Raw genomic sequence first — 20,489 nt, forward strand, 5'->3', positions numbered from 1 at the left:
TGTTAGATTATGTAAAGCTTCCGTTGAACCATATGATGGCAGAAGAGCCCAGATGGCAAGCGTGTTATATGAGTCATCCAATGACGGACTACGAGATCAGGTAGGGCTGTGTCATCGCTTCTTTTGATAAGGAATGTTTATCTTGGATCTGTGACTAATCTAATCTAATGACCGAACAATAATATGACCAATCGTGTGACACAAGTTGCTGTCATTAACAGCTGTAATTGAAAAGCATAGAAAAAGTTCATGTATACCTCAACCAGGACCTTCGTGATTTTTCCCCTTCTTACCCTCAGGTAAGAAGGGAAAAATCACGAACGCCCCGCCTCAACCTACAGTAGGATAGGCCTGGCCGAAAGTCCTATCCGGAGAGTAGCACCCGAGAGCTAATTGGACTTGAGCCCATGGCTTTCCACGAACGGGGGGGGGGGGGGGGTCTAGCATCACTGGAGCCTTGGGGGGGGGGAAAGATAATTTTATTTTTGTTTTTTACACTGCCAATTCATTTTGTAGGGACACATGTGAAATCCTGACCTCTAAAAGTTCATTCCACTTGCTGTTCCTGGAACGTATTTTCCATTGTCACACTTAGACCACGGCATCCACATCCTGCAGCAGGGCCCGTATGCTGTGATCTTTGGCGGGGCTCCCTGGCTAGACTTTTTAAGGGCCCTTCTTCAGTGAATTTATAGCGTGAGGAAAAAACAAAAAATGATGAGAATCATCCCGGGCCCCAAATCCACTCTTGTGGACTTGTGTATAATTTAGGCCATATATTTAGAGTAGTCACAAGAAAACTAGGTTCGGGCCTTGCGCCCTTATAGTCAGAAAAGTCCCAAATAAATAAAAATTCATTATATATAAATCTTTTTTCGATAAATATTCATTTCTTTCATCGATATTCCATTCAATTTTATTTTTGGCAATTCGATTCAGTGTATTTAACTACTACTTTACCGCACACCAACTCCGTTCATATATCGCCATACGGCAATTTCCAATCGGAGGAGTTGGGTGGGAAATGAAGGCTCCATCTATCGCCGGTCGCCCCAGGCTCCATAGGCAAAGAATTTGTTTCTGATGGTGGTCTCAGAGCCGTCTTAAGAGCATCATGGGCCCTACCTGGCAAATTTTCGAAAAATTCAACTACTCATTTTTCTGAGCCCCCCCCGGACCGTGGCCGGGTGGGCTCATGCGTTAAGACGGCACTGGGTTGTCTTGCCCTTATTCAAACCCGTGTACCTTGATGGTGACCTTCATAGTGGAAGACGAGCAGAATACATTTTTTTTTATAGAAACTGGGCCCCAAACATTTTTGGGGGACCTAACCGTGAACTCATAAAGACGGTTTTACATCATCAGTTGATTTATTATGCAAGGTAGGACCGCGGAGGGACAGCGAGAAGGGCGGTGAAGTTTGTGTATCTCATAGGCCGCAAAACCATGAATCCGCCTCTGTGGACAAATAAATAAACAACAATTTTGGACAGACACTTTGGTGAAAACCGCATATTAAAATTCCAATTAGGTGAATTTACACGATTTTTTGGATGATTTTAGACTTCTAGGCGAGTAAAAGTATTGTTACAATGAACCATTGTTGCGATGTCATTGTTTGAATTCAAAGTGTTAGAGATAAATAATATTCATTTTTGTTAATGAAATAAACTAATGTAAGAAAACCCGACGAATCCATAGTTGTAATATATTTTTGCATTAAAGGTGTTTATAGTTGATCAATTTCTTATTCTGTCACCTAGGTAACAAAAATCGCGGGAAAACATCATTTTCCATAAGCGGGTGTATTAATAAATGAGCCCATGAAGATTTTCATGAATGAGTGACCTCTCTCGTAGTACTACTAAATAGTAAACGTAATACTATACGGATGAAAGCAAGAAATGCCAAATGAAGATCACTTCCGTAAATGGAAGTTCACTTTTGATGTCATTCATTCATAAATTTCGCAGTTCATTCATAAAAATTGCCATTGGTGACGTAACCTGTGACGTCAGTTCATTCATAAATTCCTGTTGCCAAATATGGAAATCTTTCACGTGACATCACTGAGAACTTGATCAATCCCTATGTTAAATAACAGCTCGTTTAAAATAGTATATGTAGGCCAGATGTTTTCAACCTGGGCGACACGTGGTGAAGGGGGCCAAAGACAACTGTGAAGAAATAATGCTTTCAAGTGAAATGTGGCGGAAAAAAATAAAATTATTTTCAGAATCCTGCAGCGCCGCCCTTAGGGGTGTGCAATAAGTGCGGTCTCATCGGGCCCTGCGTTGTTGGATGGATAAATTCTGAATTTTCATAAACTCAAAAATTTCGAATTGTCATCAGTTATAGAATTCTGAATTTCATCAATTGAGGAAGTATTTCCTTTCTATTTATTCCGTTTTTCTCCTGTATTTTAATAAGATATGAAATTATAGTAATAATTAATATACTAATTTCTACAAGATTCATCAAAAGACTGGTTATTTGTGGAGATGAAGATTACAAGGAAGAAAATCCATCACTGCCCTCCCACGGGGACTCGAACCCCGGTCTCTCGCTTGCCGGACGAGTGCTCTACCATCTAAGCTATGGAAGCAGATAGTATATTTCAACCTTGGAGAAAGGTTGGAAAAGCTTTCTCCAAGGTTGAAATATTCTTCGCGTACGCAAATGTGTCTAGAAGTACAGTCGAATCCCGTTATGACGAACTCTAAGAGACCGGAGAAATCACTTCGTTATAACGAAATTTCGTTATAAAGGAATTCCATGTATTTGCATTGTTCCTATGTAAACTTATCTAGAGCAGTGGTTCTTAACCTTTTCAAGCCCAAGGCCCGGTTTCATTCATTTTTGTGAGTCAAGGGCTCGGTCAAACACACGTCCAACGGAAAATGAATGAGGAAAAATAAAACGGCTAATCACTCGGGATCCGGTACCGGGCCGCGGCTCGGCGGTTGAGAAGCATTGATTTAGAGCAGCGGTTCTCAACCTTTTTTGACTCGCGGAGCTCTTTTAAGTAGAAAGATTCTATGGCGGAGCCCCGTATAGGCCAATTTTTTAATTATTCATCAAAGTTACTCATTTGTTTTTACTATTTAAAAATATTTATAATTATTTTTTTAAATTTTACTGGTTTTTTTATTTTCCTCGAGTGGCCGCGGAGCCCATGGAGAGTGCACAAGGAGCCCCAAGGGCTCCGCGGAGCACCGGTTGAGAACCGCTGATCTAGAGGATTAGAAAAGCGTTCGTCGAAAATGAGATTTTCGCTATAATGGTGTTCGTTAAAACGGGATTCGACTGTTTTCATTTTCATTTGTTCTGTTTAGTCTGAATTTTCATCAATTCTGAAATTCTGAATTTTCAGGAATTATTTCTTTTATTTATTTTCACTGCATTTTCACTAACAAAAGAACTATTTTAATGATTAAATAGACACACAAATCAATATCTCTAGCTAGCCGAGATGCTCTAAAAACTACCTATCTGATGAAGGTTAGCGACGCACACTTTGAGAAACACTGGTCTAATATGTAGATCCGTTGGCCGACGTATTCGTCCACATTGCAGCCCCCCCTCCCATCCAGTGCCGTCTTAACGCATGGGCCCACCCGGGTACGGCCCGGGGTCCTCAAGAGAAGAGGGTTCTCACAAAAATGGGATCCGGTTGAAATTTTCTAGGATTTACCTGGTAGGGCCTCCGAAAAACCACTTGGCCCGGAGGCCCATGATACTCTTAAGACGGCCCAACCCCCATCCCCAGAACATCACTATGCCCTCGAGTCCACGATGCGGGGGGGGGGGCTGGACAGTATATTAAACTTGACCTACCCACACAGTGCCGGAACTGGGGGGGGGGCAGAGGGGCAACTGTGACCCGGATGGCAGTTTTAGTTGGGAACAAAGAACACCGTTATAAAAGTATCGAATTTTAAAGTTTCGGTGGTGGCAAAAATCCTAGTTACGGCCCTGACAGGGACGACCCGGGGCCTCCATCATAATGAAATCTAGTACCGGGATTTGCAAAAGTATGTAAATTGGTTGGTGTCAATATTTTGTAGTCAGGTCGAAGGTCCCCAGAACATTTACCTGACCGGGAATACGCGGTGCTTTTAAAATGGACTTGTTGGGATCCTGGACTGTATATTGAACTTAAAAATAATTTTAAAATTCATATTTTTCCTCACTTTGTACATTATTCTTAATAGGAATCCGTAAATGAAACTTAATAAACCCATTGAATTTCAAAACAAAAATACCCACTTCCATAGAAGACCCACAGTACAAATAATAGGTGGGGGCGGGGGGGGGGGGTAAACGGCTGTCAAAAATTGTGCAATGTACACACATGCCTGGGCCTGCACAAACAGCAGGAACAAATCCCTCTTTGTTAGGTCCCCCCAACCAGATCTTGTCGTTTTATTACATACAGCCAATCTCTGGGGATCACAGACCCGTCAACACGCCTCCTATTTAGTTGATCCAAGAAGACAACTGTCTGTTTTAGCCCCCCCCCCCCACTCCCTCACTCAAAATATCCCTGTGGCCCCCTTCCTCCCCATCTTCCTTGAGGGCAAAAGAAGACTTCCTTGAGAATGAAAGATATTGTGGGTGAGTGTTGTTCCAGAAAACATATGGTGCAGATTGATGTCTGTTGAGGACGTCTCTCGAGATAGAAGACAGTCCAGTTTGTACCACAGATCTTGTCGAGAGCACTCACTCGTCAACACACCAATCTCTTGCTTAATTGGGAAGTGCCGAAACTACACCTTTGTGAGAAGATACCTGGTATTTTCTATTCTGCAGGATTTAAGGTCAGTCATTTTGTCAAAATTTCATTTTTTCAGTGACATTCAGATATTTATTTTTGATACTAATTTATGATGTGTAAATTTTCACGCCTTATTTTAGGCTCCACATAAAAAACACTCCAAGGCAGGATTCTCATGCCTCTAAAAATTTGCCCCCTAAATCAAATTTATCAGTCATTTGTCAAATTTTCATTTTTTTTCAGTGACATTGAGATGTTATTTTTGACACTAATTTTCTATGTAAATTTTCACATCTTATTTTGGGCCCCCACATCAAAAACACTTCAGGGCAGGATTTTTATCCCTCTAAAAATTTGTCTGGATCAAATTTGTCATTTTATCAAAATTTCATTTTCTCAGTGACATTCAGATATTATTTTTGATGCTAATTTTATATGTAAATTTTTTACACTATATTTCGAGCCCTCACATCGAAAATTCCCCACGGCAGGATTTTTATCCCACTGAAAATTTGTCTAAACCAAATTTTTCAGTCATGTTTGGCAAAATTTAATTTTTTTTTAGTAACGGTGGGATGTTATTTTTGACACTAATTTTATATATAAATTTTAATGCCTTATTTTGGGCCCCCGCATCAAAAGCGCTCCACGGCAGGAGGATTTTCATCCCTCTAAAAATTTGTTTAAACCTAATTTACGGTGTAATTTTTGGGAAAAAAAAAGATACCGTTGATTTTCTGAAGGGTCTAGAGCCCACTGGACTGGCCATAACTCTGTTTGTGGTATGCAAGTGAATCTGCATAGTGTTGACTTGTTCAACTGAAATTGAGTTAGATTCGAAATTTTTCTTCAGAAATTTAAAATTTTTAATATTTCCTTCGTAATTTGCATACTTAAAAATTCTAAAAATTCACTTATGCGTTTTTAATTGCTTTTTTTTTCATCTTTTCTCTATTTTTTTATTTGTGGTATGTAAATTTATTCGCCTTATTAAAGGGCTCACACATTGCCCTCTATATCGATTTTAAACCAAATTTTTAATTTTTTTTTAAAAGGTACCTTTTATATCCCAGGGTACCTGGGGCCCTAATGGGGTGGCCATGGTTTTATAGTACTGTACAATAATGTGTGAGTTTGCATAGTGATGAATGCTTCGATCGAAATTGAAATGGATTTGATGCCATTTTCATGAATTTATTGGAAATTTTTCTTCGAAAATTTCAAACTTTAAATGCTTTTAGGTAATTTGCATATTTAAAAAACCTGAACGTACGTACTAGTTTTGAAATTTTCCTCTGTTCTTTTGCGTTTCTTATTGAGTTTGCATAATGTTGAATTATTCAATTGAAATTGAGTTGTTTCAGCTAATTTGCATATTTAAAAATCGTGAATGTGGATTTACGAGTTTTTTTCTTTTTACGAAAATTTCGACACTCTTTTTTTTTAAATAATAGTTTATGGTACGTACATTTGTACGCTTTATAAGGGGTCCCACATCCCAGAAAACGCCCCACGCTAAGATTTTTAGTCTTCTATATCAATTTTGAACTAAATATGTAATTTATTTGCTTATTTTTTAATATACAGCTGATTTTACTGGGGGGGGGGGGTTCTAGAGCACCATCGGGGAGAGGCAGTGCTTTATGGTATATAAATATGTAAATTTTCATGGTGTTGATCATTCATTCTCTTTGCTCAGAATTAATTAGTCCCCCCCCCCAATTTTTTGTGCTCATTTGATACAAAAAATTAAAAATGTGAATAATTTGGCTGATTTGCATATTTAATAATTGAACGTTGAGTTCCAATAATCTTTTTTCGTATATTTGAATTATTTTATTAACAAGACAAATTAGTTTACTTAATTAGGTCTCATTAGCCAAATTTTATAATTCAATTCGGAGGGTTCCCAAACTGTGCTCCGCACTTCCCAGCAGCTGTGCAGCCGCACTAGGACCATAAAATAAATCGAAAATTTTATAAACAAGTTTTAAAAAAATTGCCTACTGGGCCCGGCGAGTCAGAAAAAGTCTATAACCGCTGTGATTAGCGACTTTTTTTTCAGTTTATAAAAACTTCACTTTCCTTCCTTAGAGATACAGAAATTTGCATGTGTGTTTCCTGAGCTTCTAAAAGTTTTCGGGAGTTTTTCCTAAGATTCTAAAAAAAATTTTTCGGAAAATTCCCCAAACTTTTGAAAAACCTGTTAGGAAAATCCGTTAAGCTTCCAAAATTTTTTGGGGAAAATCCCTAAAGTGTTTCTAAAAATTTTTTTTGTGGAAATCATTTAAGCTTCTAAAAAAATTCAAAAAGTTCTAAGAAATACTTCGAATAAATTTCTTTAAGCTTCTAAAACTTTTTATTTTGGGGAAATTTTTTAAGCTTTTGAAATTGTTTCTGGGAAATTTCGTAAGCTCTTAAAATTTTTTTGGGGAAAATTTCGTAAGCTTTTGAATGTTTTTTTGGGTTAATCCCACAAACTTCTTAAATTTCTCCTGGTTAAATCCCTTATTCTACTAATTTTTTTTCTCGAATCCCTGAAGCTTCTAATTTTTTCAAATCGCTCAACCATCTAACATTCTTTTTGGAAAAATTCGTCTGAAAATATTTTTTGGAAATCCCTCAAGCTTCTAAATTCCTTTTTTGAGGAAATCACTTAAGGGGGCCATTCAAGTATTACGTAAGCAGGTTTTCAGCCCCCCCCCCTTGTCATCAAATCCGAAATCCCCCCCCCCCCCGATGCTGACGTAATACTTGAATGGCCCCCCAAGATTCTAAAAAAATTTTGGCGTGCTTCTCCTTAAGCTTCCGAAATTTTCAAGCCTTTCGCAGAGCTCTCAAAATTTAGATGCGATTGTTTATGGCAACTTTTTACCCGTTAGGAGGCATGATTCTCGAACCGTAGAACTTACGTAAATTTTACGGAGCACCTTGTATATTTATAGAGAAATATTTAAAATTTGTTGGGGGTTACGTGTAACAGGCCAATGACAACCACGGGTACGCCTCTGCCTCGAGATCGAGCAAGGGTTCCGTGAAGGTGAAAACTTTAAGGACCCCAGATTTAGTCTTTTAGAAGACACCCATCCATTCACGGTGCGCAAGATAGTGTTTATGGCAAGCTTTCAGCAGTTTTTATCGCCATGGACTTTTTTGGAAGACACATTTCACCCCATATTCCCTCAAATATTCTTACAATTTATCTTTGAGAGAATTTAATGAGAAAGAAAAAGATTGAAAGGAGGGGGGGGGGGTCTTAAAGACAAGAGGAACTAAAAATTGACCTTTTTTTGACCCTTTACTGCCACGACTTATTTTTTTTTGAGACTCCTTAAACTAGTCTTCATTAGAGACCAAAGTCTTAATCTCAAGATGTCGAGACTGTTTTTGCTCGCATTTTGATTTTCTTTGGCTCACTGGTAATAAAGGCCTATGTTATTTTTCTTTTCTTTCGGTGGAAATGAAGGGGGCCCCCAAGAGGGTACAAAAGACCCTGCGCTCTTTCAAACTAACTTTTTATGGGCAGAGACATGATTCTTTTTTTATTTGTGGAGATTTAGACCGTGACCTTCTCTGTACTAATCTAAAGTGGTTCGAGCTCGTATCGAATTACTTAATGAAAGACCGAATCAATTTCCTTATGGATTACTGTGGATCATTTACGGGTAAACTATGGGCCATTTAAAGCCATTAGATGACGAATACTTGAGTGTAAAATCATATGGAGTCTTTTGAAATTACGATTTTCTCGCAAGAATCATTTGGGGTCCTCTCAGACAAGCGATTTTCACAAGAATTACCCGGAGTGTTCCCGGAGCAGAGATTTTTACCCAGGGATCACACACGCACGCACGCACGCAGACCCACGGGTGCGCGTGGGTCTTCCCTACCAGTGATATCCTCAAGAATCTGAGTGTTCTCTGGCCTACGCTCCCCTATAAGTTGAGAAACTGAAGGCACCGGCCTAATTAGCAATCGAGTGTTGACATAACAAAAATGACCAAAATAGACAAGTTAAAAATCGATTAAAATTCCGATAACAAAAAATCCATTTGTTTAAATCTCTATGCAGTACTCCCGCAGCGGCTGCGCCCAGACATTGAAGTGTTATCTTGGGAACCATCATCATAGTGTTAATTTGCGGTCGCTTTTCATGGGAGTATCCTAGAAAGGAAATGGTTTCGATTATGAAAGTGTGACACCAGAGCAGTGAGTGGATTCAAAGAAATTTGTCACAGTCAGATGTTTGAAAAATTGGGGAGGGCATAAGTCCAGGAAGTCCGTTGAAAAGAGGAATTAACACCTGTAAATGTGCCAGGCGTCTCTCACATGAGGGGGAACAAAAAAAAAAGGCAGCCTGTTATCATTTAAACAGCACTTGAAACTTCCGGATAAAGTTCACAAGAGGTTATCTTATCCAATACAACAACCATCGATGAAAAATGGCCTCGTTTTCATTGTCGCATTTTTAGAACAAACGTATGCGTTCATTTTAAATTCACTAAAAAACTAATTTTCAGACATAGCATAGGTGTGTTACGAGTTCGAAGCTCGACGATTTTTTTAGGGCCCCCTATTGGAGGCGATTGAAGTAAGTGAATTGGGTGGAAGGGGAATAAAAAAAATTTATATAATTTTAAGAATTAATTAGAAAGATAGTTTTAGAATAAAAGGAATCTCCGAACGGAGCTTCGAATCGAGTCGAGGCTGACATCATGGCTCCCGCATCCTGAAACAGGACCCCAGGCTGGGACCTTTGCCAGACCCTAGACCAAACTTTTCACGGGCCCCTCCATAGCTAATTTATAGCGTTAAAAAGCAAAAAATAATGAGAATCATCCCGGGCACCGGGGCTGGAGCCCTGTCAGCCCCATCCATGTGGAGACCATGACTGACATCATCAGCTGTGGATGAAACCGAGGCAGACATCATCAGTTGTGGATGAAGCTGTGGCAGACACCATCAGCTGCGAATGTAATGAAGGAAGACACCATTAGGTAACTCGTCCCACATTCTACGGCAAAGAATCCCCCCCGCTCATTTTTTGGCTCTTGGGAGGGGTGATCGTCCCCATCACCCCCTCCTCCGAATCCTCGTGCGATATGGTTCCAGGTTGAGAAACACTGCCTTATACAACCCGGAGTCTGTCAAGCCAGAAATTGGATCCATTTTCCGGATCCTCCACAGAATTCCTGATCTGAAAAATGGACCCTTGACAAAATAAAAAATGATATAATGAAACCATAAATTTGACATTTCATTTATTTTCTGATAGATCAACTAGATTATTTCGCTTTCCACAAAATTTGTCATTTTTCACAAAATTAATGACCCTTTTCACAAAAATAAGGACAATTTTCACAAAAGCAGGACGCCTAAAAAAAGGTTTGGACAGACCCCCGACAACAGACACACACTGTATTCACCATTTTCAGTAGACGAATGTATTTCTCGACTATATTTATTTTATTTATTTGTTTTATTCTTTTTACATATTTTTCTAAGCATTTCTCGAAGTTTTTACAGGAGGGGGGAATAAATATGCAGCATGCGTATTGTAATGCAAGAGTATATACAGTAGTATAATAGATATATAGAAACACGTGTGAATATAAGGTCTGTGGGTAGATAAGAGAGGTCGAGCATCACAATGGGCGAGTATGTGATAGAAACACATCTTTTAAGAAGCACTTTGCGACAGCACATCCACCCCCACCCCAATTTCATTTCATGCCTAGCAAGTAACTAGGGGGCACTTGGCATGTCCTTAACGTTATCTTTGATGAACCGTTTCAACAAAGAGAGAGAAAAACATGCTCTCTTCACATACTGCATTTTTTTTTTCGTGAAATGTCATTCTTTGTCCTCCTTACGGCGATTTTTTTCGTCCCTTGATGTTGAAGGAAATTTAGGAATTTTTACAGATATAAATGGTCCCCTACATCCTGCAGCAGGGTCTTCAGGCTCAGATCTTTGGGGGGGAGGCAGGTCAGATATTTCACGGGACTCCTTTATAGCGTCAAAAAACTAAACGAAAATTAATGAGAATCGTTCCTTGCCCCCCCCCCCCCTGCTCAGGCTGGAGCCATGTCAATTCCAACCTTGTGGAGGCCATGCTTAAGGTTGACGACGCCCTTAAGAACCACGACGCTCACATTAGGGCAAAGGTACATGTGGATAAGCAAATGCTAAGATAAGGGAACCAGGGATATACAATCCAACCTACACGGGTAAAGGGCTTATATCCCGAAAGGGACACAGCCGTGTCTCGTCTGACAGGGGGTATACAATTAAGGCAAGGGACCCATGGGTATGCCCGATTTCCACGTGGAGCAAGAGGATAATGTTTTTGCCTTGGGCCCCCAAATTTAAACAATTTACTTTTGCTAACTAACCAAATATCGTAACCCTGGTATGGGGGGAGGGAGGGGTGCCTTCTATAATGCCTGGTTTGCCCAGGACCATTCAAATCGAGCGCTGGGTTCTGCGTACATTGGCGTACACGAAGGGAGGGGGGGGGGTTCTAACCCCCTCCTCAAGCCGAGATTATAGTGTTATTTTGCAGGAAAACTTGAACCCCCCCCCCCCCCCGAGAAAATTCTGCGTACGTCTATGTCTGGGTATATGACATTAGAGCAAGGTGTTCTTCAGTCAATAATCGTTAGATTCCGGGGGAGGGGGGGGGGCGGCTGACCCACAAGAATATGAGCGTAAGCAGGCAGAATGTATTAACGAAAGGTGCTCAACCTTTGAAAAACTGCGGGCCACTTGATTGATTCTAAAACGTGACCAAGAAATTTCTCATGTGGGCTAATTTTGGCTACCTTTTTCCGTGTCCGGAAAATTCACCGCCAGCAATTCACCGACAACAATTCACCGCCGGAAAATTCACCGACCAACAATTCACCGCTAGGAAAATTCACCGACCAACAATTCACCGCCATGCTATTCACCGCTAGGAAAATTCACCGACCAACAATTCACCGCCATGCAATTCACCGCTAGGAAAATTCACCGACCGACAATTCACCGCCATGCAATTCACCACTAGGAAAATTCACCGCCATGCAATTCACCACTAGGAAAATTCACCGCCATGCAATTCACCACTAGGAAAATTCACCGCCATGCAATTCACCACTAGGAAAATTCACCGACTAGCAATTCACCGACAACAGTTCAATGCGAGGGAGTGAGCGATTGAGTTACTGAGTGAGTGACTGAGTGACCGAGTGAGTCAGTGATTGAGCGACCGAGAGAGTAAGTGATTGAGTGACCGAGTGATTGATCCAGTGACCGAGTCAGTGTTTGAGTGACCGAGTGAGTGAGTGACCCAGTGAGTGACTGAGTGACCGAGTAAGTAAGTGATTGAGTGACCGAGTGATTGAGTGACCGAGTGAGTGACTGAGTGACCGAGTAAGTAAGTGATTGAGTGACCCAGTGAGTGACTGAGTGACCGAGTAAGTCAGTGAGTGAGTGACCCAGTGAGTGAGTGACTGAGTGACCGAGTAAGTAAGTGATTGAGTGACCGAGTGAGTAAGTGACCCAGTGAGTGAGTGAGTGACCAAGTAAGTAAGTGATTGAGTGACCGAGTGAGTGAGTGACCCAGTGAGTGACTGAGTGACGAGTGAGTAAGTGATTGAGCGGGTGAGTGAGCAATCCAGTAGTGACTGAGTGACCGAGTGAGTAAGTGATTGAGCGGGTGAGTGAGTGACCCAGTAGTGACTGAGTGACCGAGTGAGTAAGTGGTTGATCGAGTCAGTGATTGAGCCAGCGAGTAAATTGGTTAGTGAGTGAGGGAGTGAGTGAATTGGTAAGTGAGGGAGTGAGTGAATTGGTAAGTGAGGGAGTGAGTGAATTGGTAAGTGAGGGAGTGAGTGAATTGGTAAGTGAGGGAGTGAGTGAATTGGTAAGTGAGGGAGTGAGTGAATGGTCAGTAAGTGAGTGAGGGAGTGAGTGAATTGGTAAGTGAGGGAGTGAGTGAATGGTCAGTAAGTGAGTGAGGGAGTGAGTGAATGGTCAGTAAGTGAGTGAGGGAGTGAGTGAATTGGTAAGTGAGGGAGTGAGTGAATGGTCAGTAAGTGAGTGAGGGAGTGAGTGAATTGGTTAGTTAGTTAGTTTTTAACGTAGTAGTGTCACAAATGATTAAAAAATCCGATTGTTCCGAAAACGTATTTATGATGAAGTGTTGATTTGAAGACAGCGATTGATTTGATCGGGCGTCCTCTTCGTCCTGGTGGTCGTCGCGCTTTGACATCGACATTCGGAACTGCTTTCAAGGAACGCGTAACGATTTACCAACAATTCTATAGAAGGATGGCATCGAGCGTTCCAACAGCAATTATCTGCTCACCACCCAGATATATGGAAGTTCATCGGTGCCATAAAAAGAGAACAGAGTTTGAATGAACTTCGGATGGAGCAAATTGTAAGTGGACAAAACCATCACATTAGGAGAAAGAAATACCGGGACTCTGCGCAGAGATTAAAGAATTTAGTTGATAAGTATCATCAAGGATGTGACATTAAAGACTGTTTGAGAGGTATAGCTATAATGTATCATTTTAATTATGATATCAATATTTGTGAGAAATGAATATTTTTCTCCCGTTTTTTCTTACATTTGCGTGTTATCTGCTTTTCTAGATTAGTAGATTGGAACCCTTTAATTATAAATATGTAAGGAAGGAAATCATGTCGAATATTGTTAAATAAATACTGTATGTTTTGAATGAAAATTTTGTCAGATATTACTAATTAAATATTGTAGGTTTTGATTGAAAATTACCAATTAAATATGTATGTAATGAAAACTGTGTGAAAATTATCCTTCCAAAATACTCCTCTAACATTGCCCAAAAAGAATATCATTTTTTATATCGTTTTTTGAAGCTGTGGTTCCGTGGGTTTCAGTTTTCGAAAATGTTATTTGTCACCCAAGAGGTTTTATGTCCAAGAATTGGATGTTTAAAACGAGATAATTTCATACGATTTTTGAACTCACGCATATAATTTTAAACAATATGAGGCTATGGCTTTCTTTTACCCGTTTTGCTGATTGAGAAAATTAAACTTATCTTTATATTCACTTTATTTCATTAATTTGTTTTCCAGCATCAGTAGTAGGACATAATTATATGGCCTCTACAAAACGAACTGCGTCGTAGTGAACTAATATGAGGTGGGGATCATACATAATCACCGGTAAATGTTAGAAAATAACTAAAAGAGCTCTAGAACAATATTCTAAAAGTGAAAGCAATACAGCCAGACTCGGTTATAACGCCGAAATCCCGCGAAATCTTCGATGTCGTTATAACCGAGTTTAACTGTATTTAAAATACTGGTTTTAATAGGTGTGGCATCATCAACAACCAATTTCAATCCACTGCTGGATGTAGGTGCTCTCCTTAGATTTCCCCTCAAACGAAATGCGATATTTTATCAAATTTTCGGAACTTCTATATGGTAATATTGCAACAAAAAATTAAACAAAAAATTCAAGAAAACTTCGACTATAAACGAGTAAAACCGTGACATTCTTCAAAAAGTCTGGATGGAGAAGAAAAAACAGAAAAACCGAACTGTCACGGAAAATACGAGACGAAATGCAGGACATGTGGTCACCGATGCTTAGACTAGATTTTTAAAGATTTGTAAAATCACCCCTACCCATAGCGAGCTCTAAATCCACCCCCGTCTTCAACATATAGACTTGTGTCATCTGCGAATGAAATTATTTTACCGTTCTACTTAATTTTACATAAATCATTAATATAAACTAGAAATAATTATGACCCAAGGGCCGATCCTTGTGGGACTCTTTTCATTATATTTCAAATGTGCTGATTTTACCATTTATTATGGCAGCTTGTTTCCTATTGTAGTAATATGTTTTAAACCAATATAGTACATTACCTCATTTGCCTGCTGAGAAGTGTTTTTATTTGTTAGAATATTTAAATCAACATAATCGAATGTTCGTTTTAAGTCTAAGACTGTAAGTCAAATGTCAAAATTCAACCCCCCTAATAAAGGGGGGGGGGGTTCAAAGGTTATATGGAGTAATCATCACTGAGCCGAAATCCCTGAAGCCATAAATATAAAATTTAGTAAACATTATATTTTATTACCAGTTGTTATCCGTTGCAATCTCAAAATTACTCTCACCTCATAACCCCCATGGGTGATGAACTTTCAGAAATCCTGTCTTAGTGTGTATGTACATTATAAAATATAATACTAACTAAATTTCATATTTATGGCTTAAGCGACTTCGGCTCAGTGCTGATTGCTCCATATAACTTTTGAAACCCCACTTAGGGGGTTGAATTTGGAAAAATCCCTTCTCAATGAGTCTATATTACAATATTGATCTAATGTCATATTTATAGCTTCAGCTTTTTCGGCTCGGCATGATTTCAACGTTGACCGCCCCCTCCCCTCTTATGACGCCCTTAGGTTGTCGAATATGGAAAAACCATTTCTTAGTGAGTAGTGAGTCTTTACGTCGTGAAAAAAACTATTCACAAAATTTGATATTTACAGCTTCAGCGGTTTTGGCTCGGCGATGATGAATCAGTCAGGACATGGTATTTTATATACAGTACTAGGGGGCTCTGCTCCCCTACCACCTTTGGCGGCCAATCCCCCCCCCCTTTTCTCTTCATAACATATCTTGTTTATTTCGTTTCACTTCATCAGCGTGCTATGGAAAGGGACACGTGAAAGCACCAGCTTACAGAAGAAGCGAATTTTATAATAATAAAGCAACAAAAAACAAATGTGATTCATCAAGTAACCCCAGAAAACTTCCCCATGGGGGTCCCCAAACTCCAATTCGTTGAATTGTAGTGGGGGCCCTGACTGTATTTATCTCGGGCTACCGATGTCTTGCAAATTTTACAATGTTAAACAACAAAAATCAATGAGATTCATCCAGGGACACCCGAAATGAAACCTGTCAACTTTTCCATGGGGCCCCGACCTGAAGGCTTGTCGGACATACCCCCTGTGAGTGTCCACGAAAATTTTCAATTTTTATCAATTTTAAAACGAATAAATCCAGGGCCCACATCTAGTAACGGGGTCCCAATACGCAGATATTTAGTGGGGCACCCAGACACTGGATTTATCTCGGGCTTCCGCTGTTGAAAATTCTACAATGTTAAACGACAGAAAAGAATGAGATTCATCCAGTGCCCCCAAAATGAAACGAGACCCCTGACTCTGAAGCCAATCGGGCATCCCCCTGTGAGGGGGGGGGGGAAATATTCATTTTACCAACGAATAAAATCCAGCAACCCGAATCCGTATCATCTGAATTTCTTCTCATAAAGTCATTATTTAAACTTTCCGCCATATCTTTAGGATATGGCACTTACTCACTCAATAGATCACTCACTCACTAGATCGCTCACTCACTTAGCAGCTCGCTCACTCACTCACGGACTGACTTACTCGCTCATGGAATCAGTAACCCACTCGCTCATTGAATCAGTAACCCACTCGCTCACTGAATCACTTACTCACTCGGCCATTCAGTCACTCACTCGGTCACTCAGTCACTCACTGGGTCACTCACTCACTCAGTAACTCAATCGCTCATTCCCTCGCTAACTGACTCGCATCGAACTGTCGTCGGTGAATTGCATATCGGTGAATTGTTGGTCGGTGAATTTTCCTAGCGGTGAATTGCATGGCGGGGAATTGTTGGTCGATGAATTTTCCTAGTGGTGAATTGCATGGCGGTGAATTGTTGGTCGGTGAATTTTCCTAGCGGTGAATTGCATGGCGGTGAATTGTTGGTCGGTGAATTTTCCTAGCGGTGAATAGCATGGCGGTGAATTGTTGGTCGGTGAATTTTCCTAGCGGTGAATTGCATGGCGGTGAATTGTTGTCGGTGAATTTTCCGGCGGTGAATTGTTGGCGGTGAATTTTCCGTAAACCACCTTTTTCCTCACGGTTATAGGAAATTTCCTACGAGTTACCATCACTGGTTGAGCATGAGTATTAGCAGAGGAACTCTCGTATATATAGGCGCTTTGAAACACGCACCATTAGGGGCAAGGGGCCCGCGAGTGAAGGGCGGGCGGTAGAGATTAGAGAACCACTGCCGTATATGGAAATATCTGATTGGAAACGAAAATTGGGAAGCCATTTTCCCGCTTTGTTCAATTTTCTCACGGGAAATGGATCCTGAAACCAAAAAAAAACAAAAAACAACATTATTACAGCATTTTCCGGAAACGCCCGGAATGGTTATCTTCCTTTACGACCGGCCATTAAAGAACAACCACCTACTGAGAACCTACGGGCTGTTGCTGTTGCTGCTTCCTATTATCCAGTGAGTGAGTCATCTCCAGTATTCCACCCTTGAAATGCCATTGTGTCCATTTAACGCCGTTTTCATCACTCACCAATCAACGACTACCCCCCGAGGATATGTGTGTGTCCTCCCCACAGCCTCCGATTCGGTGATCCCCAAAAGAAATTTATGACTGGAGCCATTAAGGATTATTACATTTTCCATCTGGTTATGCTGATGACGAGGCTTTTCTTTTTAGGGATGGGTCTCTATTTTCTCTGGAAGAGGAAATGTATTGTTTACCGACGTTTAAGTTAACAATGTCGCTCTTAATGCCCTGAAGGAAACAAAACGATGGCTGCTTTCCCACGGTCTTGCAATATATTGCTGATCTGAGAGAATAATTTTTGTTATGCATAAATATATTGGCAATAAACGCTCATCAAGGACCACGGAAATACAGATTGTGCATCGAGACTGTGATCCATACGGTCTGCGAGCCAAGAGTGGCCCTCCGAGTCATCTGATGGGAGGGGGGGGGGGCGTCCTCAAAACTAATTTTGTAAAAATGAACTACGCGGCACAGCTCCGGGTCACTCAAGTGGCCCACGGCACATTTGCAGATCACTTGAGTAACCCACGACACAATCCAGATCACGCAAGCGGCTTGCATGTGGAGCAGAGGTCTTTCCCACCTTTTTCCAGTTGCGAGCACTGCGTCTACACATTATCAAAAGAAGAGCACCTTTACTTGCAAGTTTAATATACGAATGCATAAAATCAAGTTGATTTCAATCAATGAATATAAAGGCGTTTAATTTTAACGTTGATCAAGTGCTCGCGAGCATGAAATCGGACACAAGCATCGAGCACTCTGGGCACTTTAGCATTTGCACTAAACCGCGAGCAACGGGTTGAAAATGCCTGATTTAGAACGTTTAACTTTCACATTTGGAGCTCTTAAGTATTTGGGCATATTTACAAATCACTTAAATGACCCGCGGCACTGTTATAGTGCACTTAAGACACCCGTGGCACGTTTCCAAATCCTTAGGTGATTCGCGGCTCATTTACAGATCACTTAAATGACCTGCGGTGCTGTTACATATCACTCAAATGACCCGAGACACGTTTTCAAACTAATGAAGTGACCAGCACTCACAGGCGTAGATGAACTTGAAAGTCTGGGGGGGGGGGGCATGATGCAGGATGATTTCAGTTCATATATTCGCATATACATTAGATCAGGCGGCTCTACCTTTGACGCTGGAGGGGCATTGCTCACCATGCACCCCGTGTCTACGCTCATGCTTGCACTCTTCTGAAGGTTGAGCACCCTTGCCGTAATCAATTTTGATTGGATATCGGCGAGCCCCCAAAGTTATTTCTTTGATTAAATGTGAACTTTCATTTATTTTATTCTAAAATTATTTCTCTCACCAATTCTGAAATTATTTCCCTCGCCGATTCCGAAATTATTTCCCTCACCAAGTCTGAAAATATTTCCCTCACCAATTCTGAAATTATTTCCCTCACCGATTCCGAAATTATTTCCCTCACCAAGTCTGAAAATATTTCCCTCACCAATTCTGAAATTATTTCCCTCACCGATTCCGAAATCATTTCGCTCACCAATCTGAAATTATTTCCCTCACCAATTCTGAAATTATATTCCTCACCAATTCTAAAATTATATTCCTCACCAATTCTAAAATTATTTCTCTCACCAAGTCTGAAAATATTTCCCTCACCAATTCTGAAATTATTTCCCTCACCGATTCCGCAATCATTTCACTCACCAATCTGAAATTATTTCCCTCACCAATTCTGAAATTATTTCCCTCACCAATTCTAAAATTATTTCCCTCACCAAGTCTGAAATTATTTCCCTCACTAATTCTGAAATTATTTCCCTCACCAATTCTGAAATTATCTCCCTCACTAATTCTGAAATTATTTCGCTCACCAATTCTGAAATTATTTCCCTCGCCTATTCCGAAATTATTTCCCTCACCGATTCCGAAATCATTTTGCTCACCAATTCTGAAAATATTTCCCTCACCAATTCTGAAATTATTTCCCTCACCAAGTCTGAAAATATTTCCCTCACCAATTCTGAAATTATTTCCCTCACCGATTCTGAAATTATATTCCTCACCAATTCTAAAATTATTTCTCTCACCAAGTCTGAAAATATTTCCCTCACTAATTCTGAAATTATTTCCCTCACCAATTCTGAAATTATCTCCCTCACTAATTCTGAAATTATTTCGCTCACCAATTCTGAAATTATTTCCCTCGCCTATTCCGAAATTATTTCCCTCACCGATTCCGAAATCATTTTGCTCACCAATTCTGAAAATATTTCCCTCACCAATTCTGAAATTATTTCCCTCACCAAGTCTGAAAATATTTCCCTCACCAATTCTGAAATTATTTCCCTCACCAATTCTGAAATTATTTCCCTCACCGATTCCGAAATTATTTCCCTCATCAAGTCCGAAAATATTTCCCTCACCAATTCTGAAATTATTTCCCTCACCAATTCTGAGATTATTTCCCTCACCAAATCTGAAATTATTTCCCTCACCGATTCCGAAATCATTTTGCTCACCAATTCTGAAAATATTTCCCTCACCAATTCTGAAATTATTTCCCTCACCAAGTCTGAAAATATTTCCCTCACCAATTCTGAAATTATTTCCCTCACCAATTCTGAAAATATTTCCCTCACCAATTCTGAAATCATTTTGCTCACCAATTCTGAAAATATTTCCCTCACCAATTCTGAAATTATTTCCCTCACCAATTCTGAAATTATTTCCCTCACTAATTCTGAAATTATTTCCCTCACCAATTCTGAGATTATTTCCCTCACCAAATCTGAAATTATTTCCCTCACCAATGCCAAAATCATCTCGCTCACCAAAATTCTGAAATTATTTCGCGCTCAAAAATTCCGAAATCATTTCTCTCATTAATCCCGAATTTTCATCAATAAATATTTAATTGGGAATTCTATCTTTCATCAGTTCTGAAATTACTTCTCTTTATTATCTCTTAATGATCTAGTTCCGGCTCTGATAAATCCCTCCAGTCTGCACGTCATTTTGCTGGCCATTACCCGGAAAGACCACGGCAACAGCGTTTACAGCTTTCAAAGAGTGTGTCATATTAATTAGATTAATTACGAATCAATTCTGGATCACCCAAGCCACGGGCATCAACAGAAGCCTATCCTCGATGATCTCGATATCAGGGTAACACGTAAACCCAACTGAATCGAATCCTCACCGCAGGCCTCACTCAGCTCATAGGCCAACAATAAATACCCTTCTGGTTTAAGTACTTCTCCAGCCTCAGTGGCATGAATTCCATTCTCCTATTAAGCCTCCAAGAAAATTT

At 40.2% G+C, this 20,489-nt stretch overlaps 1 protein-coding gene across 1 annotated transcript in view; it reads left to right on the forward strand.

Moving 5' to 3' along the window:
* Window positions 1–4,620: 4,620 nt before the first annotated feature.
* Window positions 4,621–20,489, forward strand: part of LOC149078170 (uncharacterized) — a 161,264-nt gene continuing 145,395 nt past the window's right edge. The window contains exon 1 of the mRNA XM_089241761.1: window positions 4,621–4,820. The gene's annotated coding sequence lies outside the window, so the exon portion shown is untranslated. The remainder of the gene's footprint in view (window positions 4,821–20,489) is intronic.

The sequence above is a fragment of the Pholcus phalangioides genome, unplaced genomic scaffold (assembly GCF_987345545.1).
Source record: "Pholcus phalangioides strain wild (caught in Gottingen) unplaced genomic scaffold, Ppha-v1.0 ptg000014l_1, whole genome shotgun sequence".
NCBI classification, from domain to species: domain Eukaryota; kingdom Metazoa; phylum Arthropoda; class Arachnida; order Araneae; family Pholcidae; genus Pholcus; species Pholcus phalangioides.